Here is a 19,847-nt window from a genome sequence, read left to right as displayed (position 1 = left end):
CAAATCAGACAAATAAACAGAAAACAAACAAACCAATCAAGTGTGGACAAGTACCACATAAAACCAGTTAAAAGGTATATTATTTGTCTATTGTTGCTAATAGAGCTGCTAAGGATCTATCAATGCATTCATAAAAAAGAAATGTGTTTCAACATCTCTCAGGCTCAGAGATCACAAATCCTTTTTACAATAATACCAGTCAACCAAGATGTTTTCTGGGAAGGTCACAACTGTAGTTATTTAAGTGTGGGAGGTCAGCAAGAATGAGAGAAGTTGACAACACTTCCTCTTTTTTTCTAGGTAGGAAATAGCCCATTTGCACCTGGTCCTACTGAGAGAGTAGAGGGAAATTCTTCCAGTTTATATAAAGTATTCATCAACATGATGGACTTAATATTTTCATTTACCAACTTGAGCCTTCATATACTAAGAAGATAATAGGATTTCTTTGTTACCCCAATGAGCATTTAGAGACCACACCTTGGGTAACTTGAAATTGACAATGTTAAAAGTATTTACAACATAGAAATGGTTACCAGCAGTGAATCTGTATCCAAATGGGTCTGCAACAACCTCAGTTCTTGCCTCCTCAGAAGAAAGAATTCGACCTAGAAGGCAGAAGGAGAGACCCAGGCAAGTCTTAGAGCAGAAATGAAAGTTTATTAAAAAGCTTTAGAACAGGAACAAAAGGAAGGAAAGTGTGCTTGGAAGGAGGCCAAGTGGGCTACTTGAAAGACAAGTGCCTGGTTTGACTTTTTGACTTACATGTTGCATAATTCTGGGGTCTTGGGTTACTGCTGTCCTGATTCTTTTCTTGAGCTGTCCACATGTGCAGTGGCCTGCTAGAACTTGGGAGGGGAGCATGTGCAGTGTGTTTACTGAAGTTCTAGGCATGGTCCCTTGCAGCTTTCTTCCCTTACTAGTAGAATGTTCCTAGGGGAAGGTCATATACCAGTTAAACTCTGTCATTTTGTCTCTTAATGTTCATGCTTGAGCCAACTCTCCCAGCTTCCTGAGATCTTAACAGGTAGTGGCTGATCACCAGTTTCATGTGTTTTCTATCTACTGGGAGACTGCCTTTTCCGGGCACTGGCTGTGAACAATGATTATTTTAAAGAGATAGTTAACAACTGCCTGACCATCACCTGATGGTCATCTGACATTCCTGGGTTGCTTGAGGGAACCCTCTCCTGCCCTGTTCAAGTCTGACTAGCTGCCTACTGTAATGAAATCAGCAAAGGTTAAAAATTAAGTGTGATTGCTGGGTGCAGTGGCTCACACCTGTAATCCCAGCATTTTGGGAGGCTGAGGTGGGTGGATCACATGAGGCCAGTAGTTTGAGACCAGACTGGCCAACACAGTGGAACCCCATCTCTACTAAAAATACAAAAAATTAGCCTGTCGTGGTGGCATACGTCTGTAGTCCTAGCTACTCAGGAGGCTGAGGAAGAATAATTGCTTAAACCCAGAAGGTGGAGGTTGAAGTGAGCTGAGATTACGCCACTGCACTCCAGCCTGGACAAGGGCAAAACTCTGTCTCAAAAAAACAAAAAACAAAAAACAACACAAAAACTCATGTCATTGATAAACAAGTGATATATCAGTGTATGTCTGTCTTGTTTCGCTTTTGTCTCACTCACTAGTTTTAAAAAATCAGACAATACTTATATTGTAATTACAATTGAAAAGCCAGTTGTTAATCGTTTTTATCAGCACACCACTAGACCTAAAATCAATATATTTATTACTCCAAAAGTGAACTTGTTTTAACAAATAAATGCTAGTGATGGCCTGGATTTGAGGAATAAATCTCCTCTTTCTTACCCCAGACACAACTGAATGTTAAGAGAAAAAAAGGCAACTAAATAAAACACTGCATGTGAGTAACAGTAGGCTCCTTTCCAATTCTGACACTCCTCACTTACAATTTTTTCCTTATAAAACAATCCTGCAATATCCAGACCAATGGAACACTGGAAATAAGAACATAGTTGCACTTCTTATTGAAAGTTACAATAACATTGTGGTAGCACCGTATGTGATTTTTCTGTTTAGTACTATAACAGTTCCCACCTAGCACCATAGTGACAAATTATAGATGCTCAACAAAATATTTTAAAATGGGTGAATGCATCAGCCAATTACTCAAGTAATCTGCCAACCGTCAATGAATCAATGAATCAAGTAGTCTATCAATTGCTATATCACAATTTATGTTGTCTTTGATACCTTCAATATTTTATTTCTCAAATCTTATTCTCCCAATTATAAGATTAAAAGGCTGTGTCAGTTAAGAAATTTAAAGTTGCAAGTAAAAGAAATGTTAATTCAAACTGAAATTTAAATGAAAAAAAAAAAACCAACAAAACAAAACAAAACATTTTTTGCATAGTCAGATACAGCTTGTTCCAGTAATTCAACGTATCACTGATACCCACTTTCCTCTGATCCATTTCTCAGACCTAAGGTCCAATGTATTTTCATTCTGATTTTGGTTTTAAGATAGCACCAGCCCTATGCATATTAATATTCAAGAAATAATCAGTGTTTCATTGACCCTAATGGTGCCGTTTGCTGACACCTGAATAATATTCTATGTTCACAGAAATGAGACTCCCTGGGTGGTTTACTTACACTTCATGGATTCTACCCTTGGGATAGTTGTGGGAAATAGCTTCTAAAAAGACATATGGACTGAAAATAGGAGGAAAATATATGTGTCCAGCCCTTTCAGAGTTGTCATTAAAAAGTGGCTGCCCTGGTGCCTGCCAGGACACATTCTTCATCTAGGTGGGACCAATGTAACTAATCTTTACCAATCGACTATGAACAGAATTGGTATGTATCACTTCTAGGCCAAAGTGGTTAGGAAAGTGAATCCATTTTCCCTTACTTCAGCTAGAACACAGGACTCTAAAGTCCTGTTAAACTAATAAACTTCAAGGAATGATTTATATTAGCAGTATAAATGAGATGACAGGTAAGAATGGATGTTGCGAGCAAAAAAATATATATACAACATGCAAATAATGCACAAATCAACCCGACATATGAATAAAAATAACAAGAGCAAAACCAAAACAATGTAACAAAACACAGCAATTTCCCAATACTTTTCATTTGCTCTTGCTCTACCCTGGCATGAAGTCTGTGTGGTACCTATAGTTTCTTTATTTTCAATATTTAAATATTTCCCTACTTTTATTTACTATTCCTAAACCTCCTAACCTGACTCTTTAACTGATAAAAGAACATAGTTGGCAGGGTGGCTCATGCCTGTAATCCCAGCACTTTGTGACGCCAAAGTGGACAGATCACGAGGTCAAGAGATCTAGATCATCCTGGACAACATGGCGAAACTCCATCTCTACTAAAAATACAAAAATTAGCTGGGAGTGGTGGTGTTTGCCTGTAGTTCCAGCTACTCAGGAGTCTGAGACAGGAGAATTGCTTGAACCCAGGAGGTGGAGGTTGCAGTGAGCTGAGATCATACCATTGCACTCCAGCCTGGGCAACAGAGCAAGACTCCACCTCAAAAAGAAAAAAACAAACCATAGTTAATAGGTTGTGTCCGTGCGCGCGCGCGCGCGCACACACACACACACACACACACACACAAAAAAAAAATACCACCCAAAGGGTTCTCCTCCTTCCAGCTGCCAAGACAGAGTCATTTTATCGACAGGGAAATTGTGATGGAAAAAGAGTAATTCACACAGTGTTGGCTGTACAGGAGACTGGAGTTTTATTGTTACTCAAATCAGTCCTATGAAAACTTAAGAACTGGAGATTTTAAGGATAAGTTGATGGGTAAGGGGTCAGAAAATGAGTAGTAGTGATTTGTCAGATCTGAGATGAAATCATAGGGACTCAAGTCAAAGCTGTCTTTTTGCACTAAGTAAGTTCATGGGTGGCGGCCACAAGACCAGATGAGCCAGTTTATCCATCTGGGTGGTGCCAGCTGATCCACTGAGCGCAGGGTCTGTGAAATATCTCAAATACTAATCTTAGGTTTTAAAAATACAATAGTAATGTTATCTCTAGTAGCAATATGGGACATTTAGAATCTTGCAGCCTCCAGCTGCATGACTTGTACACCCTAATTTCTAATCTTATAGCTAATTTGTTAGTGCTATAAGGGCATTCTAGTCCCCAGGCAGGAAGAAGATTTGTTTTGGAAAATGGTTGTTATTGTCTTCGTTTCAAAATGAAACTATAAACTAAATTCCTCCCAAAGTTAGTCTGGCCCATGCCCAGGAATGAACAAGCACAGCTTGGAGGTTAAAAGAAAGTTGGAGTCAGTTAGTTCAGATCTCTTTCACTGTAGTAATTGTCTCAGTTATTTTTGCAAAGGCAGTTTCACAGACACACATGCACATTGAAACTCATACTATACAGGCACATGCTTAAAAATAATTTACTCCTCAAGACACATTTTAGTTATATACATAATTTGATTTTAACATGAAGAACCTCAAATCCTCTTTTTCAAAATGAAAACCTTTTTTTCTCTTCAATTTATCATAATTTAAAAGTACCTCATCTCTGATAGTAGTAATAATTGGTTGCTTAACTCGTTAAAAATATAAAGAAAAATAAAATTTTATTGTATGTGCTCAGCTGCATTTAGGAGTCTTGATGCCCATACTCCAAACTTTTAATCCCAATATTTACATTAATAAAGATACTGTTTATATTATTATGTAGTTACAGAAAATATTCTGTCGCAATGCAGACTCTCATTTTCCTAACCAATGAACTAATTTATCATATAAGAAAAATAAATTGATCACCTATGCTATTAATGAGAAGATAATGATAACATGCAACATGTAATAAATATTCTGCAATTTCAGTTGATGTAATGGTAGATGGAAATCAGAAATTAAAGCACTAACAACAAAAAATAAATATTAGGAAAAGGGTCTTTGAAAATATTTTAATGGCCATTCATGTCAACTCCTCTCATACCATCCATAGAATGAGTAAATTAGCAAACTTTGTGTAATCTACAGTATAAATAGAAATGAACTAGGAGAAAAAGAAGAAGAATAAAAAAAAGAAATACAGCAGAGAAAACAATAAGAAAATAATCCCGAGACAAGTGGCTGCTTGGTATAGCTGAAGTACTACAAGAAGGAGGAAAAAAAAAAAAAAAAACAGATAATAGAAACAGATTCATAGATGATTCAATACTAGTGTTCTCAGACAAAGATTTACAAATAACTGTTGTTATTATGGTAAAAAATAATAGATCTCAAGATGGGGATTTCAGTAGAGAAGTAGAATCTGTATACAAGTATCAAATCAAAATTCCAAAACTATGAACATAATAACTGTAATCAATAACTTCACAAATAGATTTAAATGGAAACTGGGTAAAGGTGATGGAATATTATTTAGTGAATTAGATGAAATAATAAAAAGTGAATTTTAGTTTAGTGGCTTTCATGTATATATGTGTGTATATATATATATATATATATATATATATATATATATATATACATATAACATCACCCACAGAAAGGAATACATTTTACTCAACTAATAGTACTTTTCATGAAACAATACTTACTCTATTTATTTATATTTCATTTAGCTTTGTTCAACAATATACTAATAGTATATTTAACTTCTCAGTGTATGTAGTATAAATATCACCTATATAAACATACTTCTATAGAAACTATAGTTAAGCTTAAGAGCTTTTTCAATAGCTCACAAATAGAGCTATAAATAGAATTAAATGTGTAGTGGCATCAGATTCTTTACATACCATGAGCTTTTTTAACCATTAATAACAATACCTATTAGAAATTCTTTTACCAAGAAGTAACTCTTAGCTTAATCATTAATAATTATTTGTCTTCAATGTTATTAATGTTTGTCTTTAATGTTTATCAATCAATAAAATATTTGCACCCACCTAAAATATGAAAATAGTTTTTAAGATAAATGCAAAAATTGGAAAGCCAAATTGTACTAAATCAGTACAACCATGTAACGATATTATACACATACAAAGAAGGAGTAAAAGAAACAGGGAAATATATTATTGACTTGATGAGTTGATACATTTTCTGATCATTGCTCTATAGCTGTATTTTTCTTTCTGCAACACAGATGAATCAGAAGGATGGAAGATGATACTCAGAAGAATGTTGCTTCATTTTAAATTATGACAAATTAATTTCAGATATCATTATAAATCTAAGTTTCTGACTTCATTAAAGAAAGGTCTGGAATATTTTGTAAATGATTTTAAACTAAATGTCTTTTCTGATTATATACCACATTCAATTAGCAGTCCATTAGATGGGGTTGATCGGTTAGAGTAAGTATTTTACATTCTAATTTTATTTTTGTATCTGAACCATGCTGACATATTTCATTTCACTTTACGTCTCATGTTTATCTTCTATAAGAAAGGGGATAGTAACTCAAATTTATGTAGCAAAGATATTTTGAGTTGATTGAATAATGATTGAAAGACCTATAAAATGATCAGTGCTATAACATTGCCAATAAGAGTTATGTTTATGTAACTGGTAAAAAATACAAATAGTAGCTAGTAATATTATTTATTATTTTCTTAATAACATCCTGACATATCCAGAAACTATATTTTGGTAACTGTCATCATATTGCCATTGTTGACTAATTTTGACCTTCTACAAGGTGTAGCTTATGATATCTTTCACAAACAAAGTTTTATACTTACTAGATAATTATATTCATCATCATAATAAGATAGTGCCTATTTGTGCATGGTCCTCTGTGAAGTACTACACAGAAAAGTTTTACTGAAATCACCTAGTTAGGTATTTTTCATCTGCTAACCCACCAAGCCCTAAATGGCACTATAGATCAATATTTTTTCTCTTTCTGCTCCACTGGTATATTTTTTAAAATTAAAGCAAAATAGTATATTAGAGAAAGTGAATATTGAAGCAAAAAGGAAATAGGTTTGCATTCTAGTGCATGATTAGTAGCTATTTCTCCATCTCAAAAATACTTGTTGGACATGGTCTGTCATCAGTGATCAAAGCAAAGATCTCTGTCTCTATGTTGCTTGTTATAAAAAATGAAGTCAACCATTCCTCACTCAAATTCCTTACTTGTAAATAGTAGATAATATGATTATAGTATATTATTACCAAGGTTGTTCTATTAAATGTATGTATCTTTATATCAATATTTATATTGACAGATATACCAATATTTTTGCATTTATTTAACACGTTTGCATTTATTTAACACGTTGTTTTTCCCTAATAGAGTCAGTACTATTTACCTAAGCCAGTTTGTATATATTTTGTGTTTTTTACTACCAACTTTTTTTCTTTTTATCATACTTTAAGTTCTGAGATACATGTGCAGAACGTGCAGGTTTGTTACACAGGTATATACCTGCCATGGTGGTTTGCTGCAGCCATCAACCTGTCATCTACATTAGGTATTTCTCCTAATGTTATCCCTCCCCAGGACCCCCATCCCCCTAAAGGACCTGGTAGGTGTGTGTTGTTCCCCTCTCTATGTCCAGGTGTTCTCATTGTTCAACTCCAACTTATGAGTGAGGATATGTACTGTTTGGTTTTCTGTTCTTGTGTTAGTTGGCTAAAAATAACGGTTTCCAGTTTCATCCATGTCCCTGCAAAGGACATGAATTCATCCTTTTTTTATGGCTGCATTGCTACCAACTTTTTACTCAAAGGAGAAACGTGCCTTTCTGTTTTCTTAATGACTGTCATTGCTGGTGTGTTACCAGGTCTTCTCAGACCTTTTTGTCACTTGTGTCCTATCATACTGGCATTATCACCCACTGTAAGCTGTTATGATCCAGGCTCAACTGCTAGTAAAATGATATAAAGAATATCATTGTTTCAGTAATTGTTTTCCTTCATCTCCAAACAAAGGCATCAGATTACTTTAAATACTAACAGTCTGAATGATTACATACTCACTGAATTATATCAATAAATAGTCTATTATATACATGGACAGACTTTAATATAAAACCCCAAACTATAAAAACCCTGGAAGATTACCTAGGGAATATGATTCTGGACATGGAACGGGCAAGGATTTCATGACTAAAATGCCAGAAGCCATTGAGACAAAAGCAAAAATTGACAAATGGGATCTAATTAAAATATAGAGCTTCTTCACAGCAAAAGAAACTATTGAGAGTAAACAGACACCTTCTGAATGGGAGAACATTTCTGAAAAGTACGCATCTCACAAAGGTCTAATATCCAGCGTTGATAAGAAATTTAAATAAATTAATGAGAAAAAAACAAGCAACACTATTTAAAAATAGGCAAAGGAGATGAATAGATACTTTTTTAAAGCAGAGATACATGCAGCCAACAATTATGTGAAAATGAGCTCAACATCACTGATCATTAGAGAAATGCCAACAAAACCACAGTAGGATACCGTCTCACATCAGTAAAAATAGCCATTATTCAAAAGTCAAAAACTAACAGATGCTGGTGAGGTTGTGGAGAAAAGGGAACACATACATTGTTAGTGGAAGTGTAAATTAGTTCAGTCATTGTGCAAAGCAGTGTGGTGGTTCCTCAAAGGGCTAAAGATAGAACTACCATTTGACCCAGCAATCCCATTACTGGGCATATACCCAAAGAAATATAAATCATTGTGTCATAAAGACACATGTACACATATGTTCATTGCAGCACTATTCACAACAGCAAAGATGTGGAATCAACCTATATCAATTAATGGCAGACTGGATAAAGAAATTGTGACACATATAGATCACAGAATACTAAGCAGCCATAAAAAGGAATGAGATTATGTCCTTTGCAGGAACACTGATGGAGCTGGAGGTCATTATCCTTAGCAAACTGACTCAGGAACAGAAAACCAAATACTTTATGTTCTTACTTATAAGTGGGAGCTAAATGACGAGAACACATGGGTAGATACAGAAGAACAACAGACTCTGGGGCCTACTTGAGGGTAACGGATGGGAGGAGGTAGAGGATCAAGAAAAATAACTATTGGGTACTAGGCTTAATGTCTGGGTGACAAAATAATCTGTACAATAAACCTCCCATGTCACAGATTTATCTATATAACAAACATTCACATGTACCCTTAAACTACAAAATAAAAAAAAATTTTAAAGTAATAAGAAAAAATTCTGATTTCTCATATACATGTGTGCACATGCACACACAGTCACATACACAAATTTGTCTTAACAACTTTTTACTTGCTATAAATTACTACTGATGAAAATGTAGTCATTTTTAAAACATTTTTTTCAATAAAAATGTTCACATCTAACTTTTCTATAATTTGCCATTGCTGTAAAGAAAAATCTCCAAAGAAATAGTGATATCACTAAAAATTAATAGAGAAAATGGAAGTGGCCTGCCACAGTGTGGTGAAATTCTAGAATTCTAGAACTGTCCAGATGCCAGCTATGAATATGACTTTGGCCTACTTATTTAAAATTTTAGGGCTTCAGTTTCCACATCTCTGTACAGCCCAAGTTTATAAAATATAGCATATTTAATACAGGTAATGGTGAAATTGATATAGGTATTAGTAGGAGATTAAAACATTTAGACTCGGAAACGTCTATAGGAGACTTAAAACTTATTTCTAGCAAATCATTACTTATACTTCAAATTTGGAGCAGCGGCTTTATTTCAGGAGGTGATGTTCTCCAATTAGAGAGGAGGCAAAACAAACTGCCCACTCTGAGTAGGCAAGTACTTCACTTCGGCAACAGAAACTCAAGAGCTTGTTTCAAAGGACAAATGGGCGGGGAGATGTATGCTCTATACCTCAACATAGTAGCTACAACCCAAAGATGCCTTGTTGGATCTATTCGGATTACTATTGTAGGGCTCAGCTGATGTACAGCTGACAGAGATAGAGTAACCTGTCATCTGCCTGTGACAGACTAAGTAATCAGAATTGAGAGAAATCATAATACAAGCAACAACTAACATCTGTTTAATCCTTACTCTATGACAATCACTGCTCCAAAAATAGACTAGATGTTAGTCTATTTTTTTCAAACATATGTGATAAACACTATTACTATTTTCATTTTACAGATGAGAAAACTGAGGCATGAACTTAATGGTTCAAGAATATTCAGCTAATATTTAGTGAAACCAGTGTTAGAACACAGGCAGCTGGACTCCAGAGCTCACACCTTTAGCCACTAGGCTGGCCCATCAAAGGCTGGCCCAGATCAGTTGCTCCTGAGCATGTGGGGGCAAACAAGCAGGGATAAAGTTCCCTTCAGTGCTAGAGGTAGATTCAGTCCTGCCCAGGTTGATTTTTATACTAAATTAAGTCATATGGACAATGACTAACCTGCAGAACTAAGTTAGGCAATGAAGTCCCTCTGAATAAAGAAAAGTGTGGGAGCTGTAACTTCTGGGCATCCTCCCTCTGACACACAGTTTGTGTGGGCTGAGACCAGGCTGGTCTCCAGCAGGGGGGCAATGGAGAATGCTGAGCTGCTTCCAAGAATAACTGTATCACCACAGATAGGTAGAAGGCTGGTGGGTTGAGGGGTTACCAGACCTATCATTTTATATATATAAATACATGTATATCTATCTACCTACCTATCTACCTATGTATCTATCTACACACACACCCTTCTCTCACTATATGTGTATATATATATATATATATATGCACAAATAATTCATTTGACACAAAATGAATTACATGTGTGTGTGAGTGGGTGTGTATAGATTAGATATAATTTTTTCACCAAGCAATTGACTTAATCAATGACAATAAAATGGACTAGGAAAGGCAAGAATGTGTTTTGCCATGACCAGACATTTACTGAAAATCTACTGTTAGATCAGAATGGTATTAGAAATGATAATACAAATAATTATGATATATCTAATTCTCAAGGGATTCTTTCTAAAGGAAATAATGTTATATATTTTAAAATATAGATAAAAATCATACTTAATCTACAGTGCATGACAAAGGAGTGTGATAGACTGAGTTTTGAAAGTGTAGAGTATGAATGTGGTGAATTATTCCTTTGGCCCTTGTAACTTTTGACAGAGAACAGATTTGTAAGGCTGGAAATCGTTTGTCTATCAACAGAAATGTCAGCAAAATTCTCATAATGCAAGTCTTATGCTGCATAACAATTCAATCCTTGCTTACATTCTTCTTTTAGGTCAATTTTTCATTAAGTTAATCATAATATAGATGATTTGCCTGAGTTGTAATTTGTTAAGTTTTTGTTCAATATTAACTTTTCATTTGAGACATGAGCAAGTCTTTGCATTTGACTTTTTTATATCAACATAGACCCATAATTTTACAACTACATACATCTCACATGATGCATACAGATGTATATTATATAATCCTACAAAAAGGAGGTATTATTTAAATAACCAAAATCATTCATTGAGTGTTTCAGAAATCCATATTTATGAAAAGACTGCTGAATTAAACATTATTTCTAGTCTTGATATTATAGCTGGTTTTAGTGAACATCACCAATATATAAAACCCACGGTCCTGGCACAGTGGCTCACGCCCGTAATCCCAGCAGTTTGGGAGGCCAAGGTGGGTGGATCACAAGGTCAGAAGGTAGAGACCAACATGGTTAACACGTTGAAAACCCATCTCTACTAAAAATACAAAACATTAGCCGGGTGTGGTGGCACGTGCCTAATAGTAGTAATCCCAACTACTCGGGAGGCTGAGGCAGGCAAATCCTTTGAACCCAGGACGCAGAGGTTTCAGCGAGCTGAGATAGCGCCACTGCACTCCAGCGTGTGCAACAGAGTGAGTCTCTGTCACAACAACAACAACAAAAACAAAAACCATGGATACATTTCAGAGTGAAAGGGTGCTTGAGTAATTAAGAAACAGTATGTTCAATATTTTCATCACATAACAAGATCGTATATAATCAGTATCCTATTTTTGCCTCAAAAACCTGCATACATATGACATTATTTCTACTTGGCATGATTTAGGAAACTGTTCCTTGGAGAAAATGTTGGAACTAATGAAGCTTTATTTTATTATTGATTTGAGACTTGTGGTTGATTGACTTGTTAACTTAATAAGTTACTTGACTAAATGCAACACTTAAATGAAACACTCTTTCTTGAAATAGCCTTCACCAATGATGTCAAAGCCGTTTGATTTGCTTTCAAAGGGAATTCTGTGTTCAGTGTTCAAAGTTATATTTTTCATGTGTACACCGATGTTCATGCAAGATTTTTTAATCTGGGAACTACTGACATTTTAGACCAGGTAATTATTTTTGTGAGGGATGGTCTGTGCATTATAGCATTATAGTATATTTAGAAGCATCCCTGGTCTCTATTCACTAGATACCAGATAAAACCCACTCAAGTTATGTCATCCTAAAATGTCTACAAATATGACTTTATGTCCCCTAGAGTTAAAATATGCCACCCACCCTTTTCAGTAGGACTATTACTTGAAGGCTACGGGAATTCAGATATCACAAATCCAGGGCAACCTAAGCACAAGAATTTTTCTAGAAAGGTCTTGAGTCATAGAAACCACATTCAGTATAAACTAAACTGAAAAAAATGAATTCTGTGTTTTATTGTGTTAAAAATTATTAAAAGACTTAATGATTAATAATGTATATATATTTTAAAGTGAATCAGCTTCAAGATGGAAATAATTTACTTAATGCAAATTAAGATCATCTAAGTTTCCAAATTTAAAAAATGTAATGTTTGAAATCATTACTGTTCTTGACAGTTTCTTTTGATCTTAAAATATCTAGCCCTGAAAGTCTATCTTCCAAAATTTTCAGAATTGAAGATTAGTATATAATTTTGTTTCTGAAAATGATTGATATTTTCAGAATGAGTTATTTCATACATCATTTTACCAATAGTGGTATTTTCCAATTAACAAGCATTTTACTCTGAAGGTTAATTGAGGAAAAATATATCTTAAATAAGAGAGACATTATTTGGCCCCTTTAAAAAAAAACATGTCTTAAAAACATGTACTTAAAAGATGGTGGACACTAAATTAATTGTTAGACTTATCTAATCATTGCTTGAAACTCAGAAAACACAACACTGTGACAAAGAAATTAGAAACATAGTTTTATTAATACAATTTTTAATTAAATATTATCTTTAAATAAACATGACATTAAGAAGACTTACATTCACCAGAACAAACTCCATTCTTTTCTTATACAGTAGAAATTATCATTTATATTAAAGATCATCCTAGAGTTAGTTAATTGTGTCTAGAGTGCAATAAAAATAATTCAAACTTGGGAATTGTTAATAAATTTAAACTCCATAATTTGTGTCAGCCTCAGAACAATTCAGCAATCTGAAAAGTCCCTGTCCTTAATCCTAATGTTAAGGAGGAAACATATGAAATTGCTGTATTTCATTACTAAATTAATATGTGCTCGTTTATGTTGTGGAGTAGAAGGTGAAACTTCTGGCATTTCTGGAAGCCAAGATATGTCAGTTCTTAATTCAAGACAAGATTTACTAAACGTGTCTGTGATGGATCACACACCCTCTTACAAGCTTCACACTTTTCTTCTTCAGTGATGACTTAGATTTTTATAAATAGAACTGCTTTGAAAAGCAGTAGAATATTACAACCACATCAAGACATTCAAGGGGTTTCACAGACAAAATATTTACACAATGCCAGTGGGTATTCTCTGTGGGAGTACACTGACAAATGACTTAATCACACCATTCATTCACCATGAGAAGCTAAGCCCTAAAGCTTCCCTATAGATTTTCAAGTTGAAATTAACAGGTTAGATAATAATAAATATGTCACGTGGTCTAGATTACTATATAAAAAATTTTTGTGGAAATGTTTTTATTCTCAGTGGATAAGTCCTTGAAAGTTTTGTTTTAAGTTTTTATCTAAAGGTAAAAGGCAGTTAAAAACCAGCTGTCTCTTGAAAAATGGAAAACTCTCATGTATGTATAGCTGATGCTTCTGTTGAGGGTATATTAGGCTTTTCATTGTAAAAGTTATGGCTAGTATATTGGTTTTAATGTATTCATATAATGTTTCTTTCAGTAATATTAGATTTAGACTGCATTTCTCCTGAAAATTATTCTGTTTTAGGAAGATCTGTGGCCACGTAGCTAACCACAGGGTACCTAATCCACAGCCCAGAGGAAAGGAGGAAGGACATTGGTACAGTTTAGATTTGTGTACTCTCCCAAATTCCATGTCAAACTGTAATCCCCAATGTTGGAGGAGTGACCTGGTGGGAGGTGATTGCATCATGGAGTGGATTTCCCTCTTGCTGTTCTCATGATAGTGAGTAAGTTCTCAAAAGATCTGGTTGTTAAAAGTGTGTAGCACCTTCCACTTCTCTCTCTTCCTCCTGTTTTAACCATTTAGGACACGCCTGCTTCCCTTTCACTTTCTGCCATTATTGTAAAAAAAAAAAAAAAAATTGGTAGAGATTGTTGTATTTTCCTGCAGATTGTCCTCAAGTTTCCTGATGCAAAGCTATCATCATCCCAACAAAGTCAATGTCCCTTGCAGATACTGAGATGAAAAGTAAAGGACCCTAGGAAGTATGTGGTGAGAATAGTATAGTGAACAACTGATGCTGCTAGAGGTCAATCAGTTTATGAGGTTACCTAGTCTCTGTTAGTAGTAAGTATAGAGCTGAATACATTGTTTTTTAGCCCTTGCCCTCCTCTCTTTCTCCCCGCTCTAGTAGTCTCCAGTGTTTATTGTTTCCATCTTTATATTCATGTGCACTCAATGTTTACCTCCTACTTATGAGAATATGTAATATTTTTGTTTTTCTCCTTCTATGTTAATTTGCTTAGGGTAATAACCTATAGCTGCATCCATGTTGATGCAAAAAGCATGATTTTTATTATGGCTATGGGAGTATTCCATGACATATATGTACCATATTGTTTTTATCCAATGCACCATTGATGGGCACCTGGGTTGATTTTGTGATTTTGCAATTGACAATAGTACTGTGATGAACACATGTGCATGTGTTCTTTTGGTAGAACAGATTATTTTATTTTGTGTATATACTCAGTAATGGGATTGCTGGGTCAATAATGGTAGTTCAATTCAGTTCTTTGAGAAATCTCCAAACTGCTTTTCATAGTGGCTAAACTAATTTAGATTCTCACCAAGGGTGTGTGAGAATTAAGTGAGATTAATACAAGCTTCGTTCAATAAAGAATTAATGATATCCCTTATAGTAATAAGAATATTTATTTTTATGAAGGAAATGGCATTCTTAACAATTTTTTGACATTTCTTTAAGACACACACATATACACAAACACACAATATTTTGAAGCTACAAACTGGGATCAGTTTCAAGGTTGTAAGATTTCACTGATGGGAGTCATAGGGAGAAAAGATCCAAAGATGAAGAAGAGAGAATATAAAACTAATTATTGCACGTATATCTATGACATCTCAGAAACTGGGTCACCCACTTACTATGTATCATTCAAAATAATTGAGAAAACTGAAGATAAAGTGATGCATTAAACAATGGGACCCAAGTTTCAAAATTCATTTGTAAACCTCTTTGGTTTCAAAGATAATTTATCATAAAATTAGTACATATGACCAAATTGTTTCTCGCAAAGTATCATGTATATTATTTGAGTTTATTCTACACTTTTCAGAAGCTTACCTAAAGCATTGGCAATAGAAAGGCAAACTACACATTTTAAACTGTGCCCAAGGATACCTTAGAAGATGGTAAGAAATATATAAAATTTAGATTGTTTTGGTTTTCCACAGCAACCATTTCTCTTTCTCATAGATTACTAGGTAGGAGAGTATTTGTTTGAGAAATGATTGTATTATTTTGCCAAAACTCATATGGATAGCCTTTACTTACCCTGATGTTCTTCAGGAAAGAACTCAAATAATAAACAACTATTTCCATTATTTTGCATTAAGTGAATGAGATTGAGATGGGGTAAAAATAAACATTTAAAAGTATGCAAAAGTTGGTTCGAAATACAAAAAAAATATTTATGTATATATAAAAGTTATATGCTTGGAGGCACAAGAAAAAACATTATGACCAAATTGCATAAAATAAAAACTAATTTCTTTATAACATAAATATAATTATATAGAAAAGCAAACCCAGAAAATATTTAAGACAATTCTGAGAGTCCACTTATAAATACATTTTATGAAAAAGTCATGTAAACATTAATAAAATATATTAATATTCTAGTAAGTATACTAGAAATGGGCAAAAGAGGCAATTCTCAGGTGGGAAATGCAATCATCAGAAGTTTTGAAAATGGGAAAATGTAATTTTTTGTAATAAAGCAAACACAAGTTAAAACAAAAAGGAAATAGGAGTCCATTTAAGAAGTACTAAAAAATGATGAATGCTAATATGTGTGTGGAGAATATTTCTGGTGGGATATATTGATTAGCCATAACACTTGATACATTGATATGATTTGACTCTGTATCCCCACCAAACTCTCAGCTCAAATTGTAATCCCCATGTATCCAGGGAGGGACCTGTAATCCCCATGTGTGAAGGTGAGGGAGTCATTGGATTAACATAGTGTTTTCCCCACTATGTTCTTGTGATAGTGAGTGAATTGTCAGGAGATCTGATGGTTTTATAAATGGTAGTTTTTCCTGCGCTCTCACTGGCTCTCCTGCCACCTTGCAAAGAAGGTGTCTGCTTCCCCTTCCACCATGAATATAAGTTTTCTGAGGCTTCCCTAGCCATACAGAAAACTGTGAGTCAATTACACCTCTTTATAAATTACCCAGCCTCTGGCAGTTCTTTATAGCAGTGTGAAAACAAACTAATACACACATCAATTTCAAAAAAATTTATCAATAACCATGAATATGCTTTTATCTTTTGAGCTATTAGTTTTTCTTGTGAAAACAAATCCTGAGCAGAAAAAAACCTCTCCCAAATTGAAGATGTTCATTTTTAGCATTGTTTATTTGAAATTGAAAAAAATATAACTATTGCTCCATATGTGCTTATGTTAGGTAAATTGCTTCAATCAATATAATAATATACTATATAACCTTTAACTATCATTTATTGACACTCTGTAACAATAAGGAAAACAATTTTGGGTTAAAAAAAGAAGCTGTTTGTATATGTATATCCATTATGTAGTAATATAAACTTATATATATCTATGATAAATAGGAGAAAAGATAGTAAAAAGAGAGAAGAATTATAGATATTTTTCTTTAGCTTAATGTATCATTTTCTAGATTGAATGTAAATATTTTGCTACTACAAAAAAGACACAAACCTCTGTCCTATCTATCAGAAAAATGGTACACACTTGTTCCTTCCTTATCCAAAGATGAGTTGTAAGATGTAAGCTGAGAAAGGTTTTTAAAGTTGTGAATGACAATTCCTCTACTCCTACTTTTGGTTAGAATAGATAAACCAAATTGCTTATCTCAGTTATTTTGAAGAAATAGATTAAGTTTTGTTATTTGTGAAGTAAAACAAGAAATAAAAGCTCAATGAAAGGATTAGCCAACTTGGTATTTTTTTTTTAACCTAATTTAGTGGATTCACAGGATAAAGAGACACTTAAGTGTTTTTTCACCAACTGAAAATCCCAGAGTCTCCTTTTATTTATTTAAATTGATGGCATAATCAAAATATGAAATATTGCTACTTTCTCTTCTTGCTACATTTATAGATGTTGTATTGCAGAGACAATTATCTCTTGCTTTTTAAACTAAGATTATTAAGATTATCTTGATTATGCTACAGCTGCTCTGTGTGTGTCTATGAAAACACTGAGGGCTCCCCTGTCCAGGGAGGCAAGCCTGGCTCTGTCATGGTTCATTGCCTTGAAACAAATCTGCCCATGATCAGAACCACAAATAGCTGAAAGTGGAGTGAGTCCACTCATATTTTCAGAGGTGAGGTAATTGAATCAAGCAGGAATTTTTGCAGAAAAAAAAAATTGATCTCCTTTAAATTACTTTATGTAATGCTGCACTGAAAATGAACTTGACACAAAAGTATTTGAGTACTGCCATTACTTCTTATACATGAACTCAAACAAATGTGCAACAGAAACATGTCATTTTAGTATTAAAATTGTCTTCCATTTTTAAAAAATAATACACATAGGGTAACAAATTTTAAAAAGTTCTCTTTTTTGTACTTGGAACCCTTTTTCCTCTTTCCAAAACTATTTATTTATTTTATAATTTTTCCTTTTCTTAAAAAAAAGGTTTGAATATTTATATATGATTATTAGCTTCAGCTATAAAGGTAAGGTGACTATATTCTTTTTATTTTTCAACTTTTATTTTAGATGCAGGAGGTATATGGGCAGGCCTGTGACCTGGCTGTTATTGTGTGATGCTGAGGTTTGGGGTACAAATGATCCCTTCACCCAGGCACTAAGCATGGTACTCAACAGTTAGTTTTATAACCCTTGCCCCATCTCTCCCTCTTCCATCAAGTAGTCTCCTATTGCCATCTTTCAAATATGACTCTACTTTGTCTAATTTCTTTGTCTTGTCCTTATTCCATGAGATACATATCTGTGGTTCCTTTGATTTCTTACTTGATCACGTGTTTTGAACAACCAAATGAAATTTACAAATAATTAGTGTAATTTTATATAATCAAATATTTATATAACTGTCATTTCATCAGCACAAGATTCATTTATTCAGTCAGGATATAAACACTTACAATGTATTATTCAGCCACAATATAAACACTTACAATGCCATGAGCCAGTCACTGAGTCAGAACTTGATCTAGTAAGGTAAAAAAATCAAACACGTGCAACCAAATGTGAGAAATTGTTTTGACCCTCCATATGGATAGAAATCTTTTGGTTCAGTATTTGGAATTATTAATGGCTCTCCTGAAAACACGAGTTGTCTCTTGTTCATATCTTTAAACCAAAACAAAACGTAAAAGGAATGATTGGATTTCTTGAATTTCCTTTATTTATTTAGAGATGCAGGGAATAGACTAATTGACAAGGGAATCTGACACTGCTTATCAAGTTTAATCAGAGAGGCTTGACATTCTGGGGAAAAAAGCATAATCAAATATATACATAGCATATGTTTCTGAGCAATTTGATCTCTTCATAGTAAAAACATTTCATGAGAAATCAGAAATCAAATTTGTTTTGAGTAAAGCTTATGGTCTGAGTTATAAATTATTCCCCAAAGATATAATTTTCTGTTTATATGCTTAAAATATCTTAAAATTTAGGGAGGGGAGAGGACATAATTTTTCAACAAGTCCACAAAGGCATTTGTTTCTTTAGCTTTAGTTATTTATTTATTTTTGCGACAGTTTGATTCTGTTGCTGACGCTAGAATACAGTGATGGATCAAGGCTCACTGCAGCCTTGACCTCCTGGGCTCAAGTGATCATTCCACCTTTGCCTCTCAGGTGGGGACTACAGGTACGTAACACCACACCTGTTTAATTTTTAATTTTCTTCTACAGATGGAAGTCTTACTATGCTGCCCAGGCTGGTCACAAACTTCTGGACTGACATGGTTTGAGTGTGTTCATGGCAAAAATCTCATCTTAAATTGTAATCCAAATTGTACTCCCCACATATTAGAGGAGGGATCTCATGGGAGGTGATTAGATCATTGGGGCAGTTCCCCCATGCCGTTCTTGTGATAGTGAGTTCTCACAAAATCTGACGGTTTTATAAGGAGCGTCCCCTTTCACTCAGCACTCACTCTCCTGCCACCCTGTGAACTGCTAGGTGCTTTCTGCATGATTTTATGTTTCCTGAGACTTCACCAGCCATGCAATA

Source organism: Saimiri boliviensis, chromosome 1, assembly GCF_048565385.1.
Source record: "Saimiri boliviensis isolate mSaiBol1 chromosome 1, mSaiBol1.pri, whole genome shotgun sequence".
Lineage (NCBI taxonomy): Eukaryota > Metazoa > Chordata > Mammalia > Primates > Cebidae > Saimiri > Saimiri boliviensis.
This window is presented reverse-complemented; position numbering follows the sequence as displayed.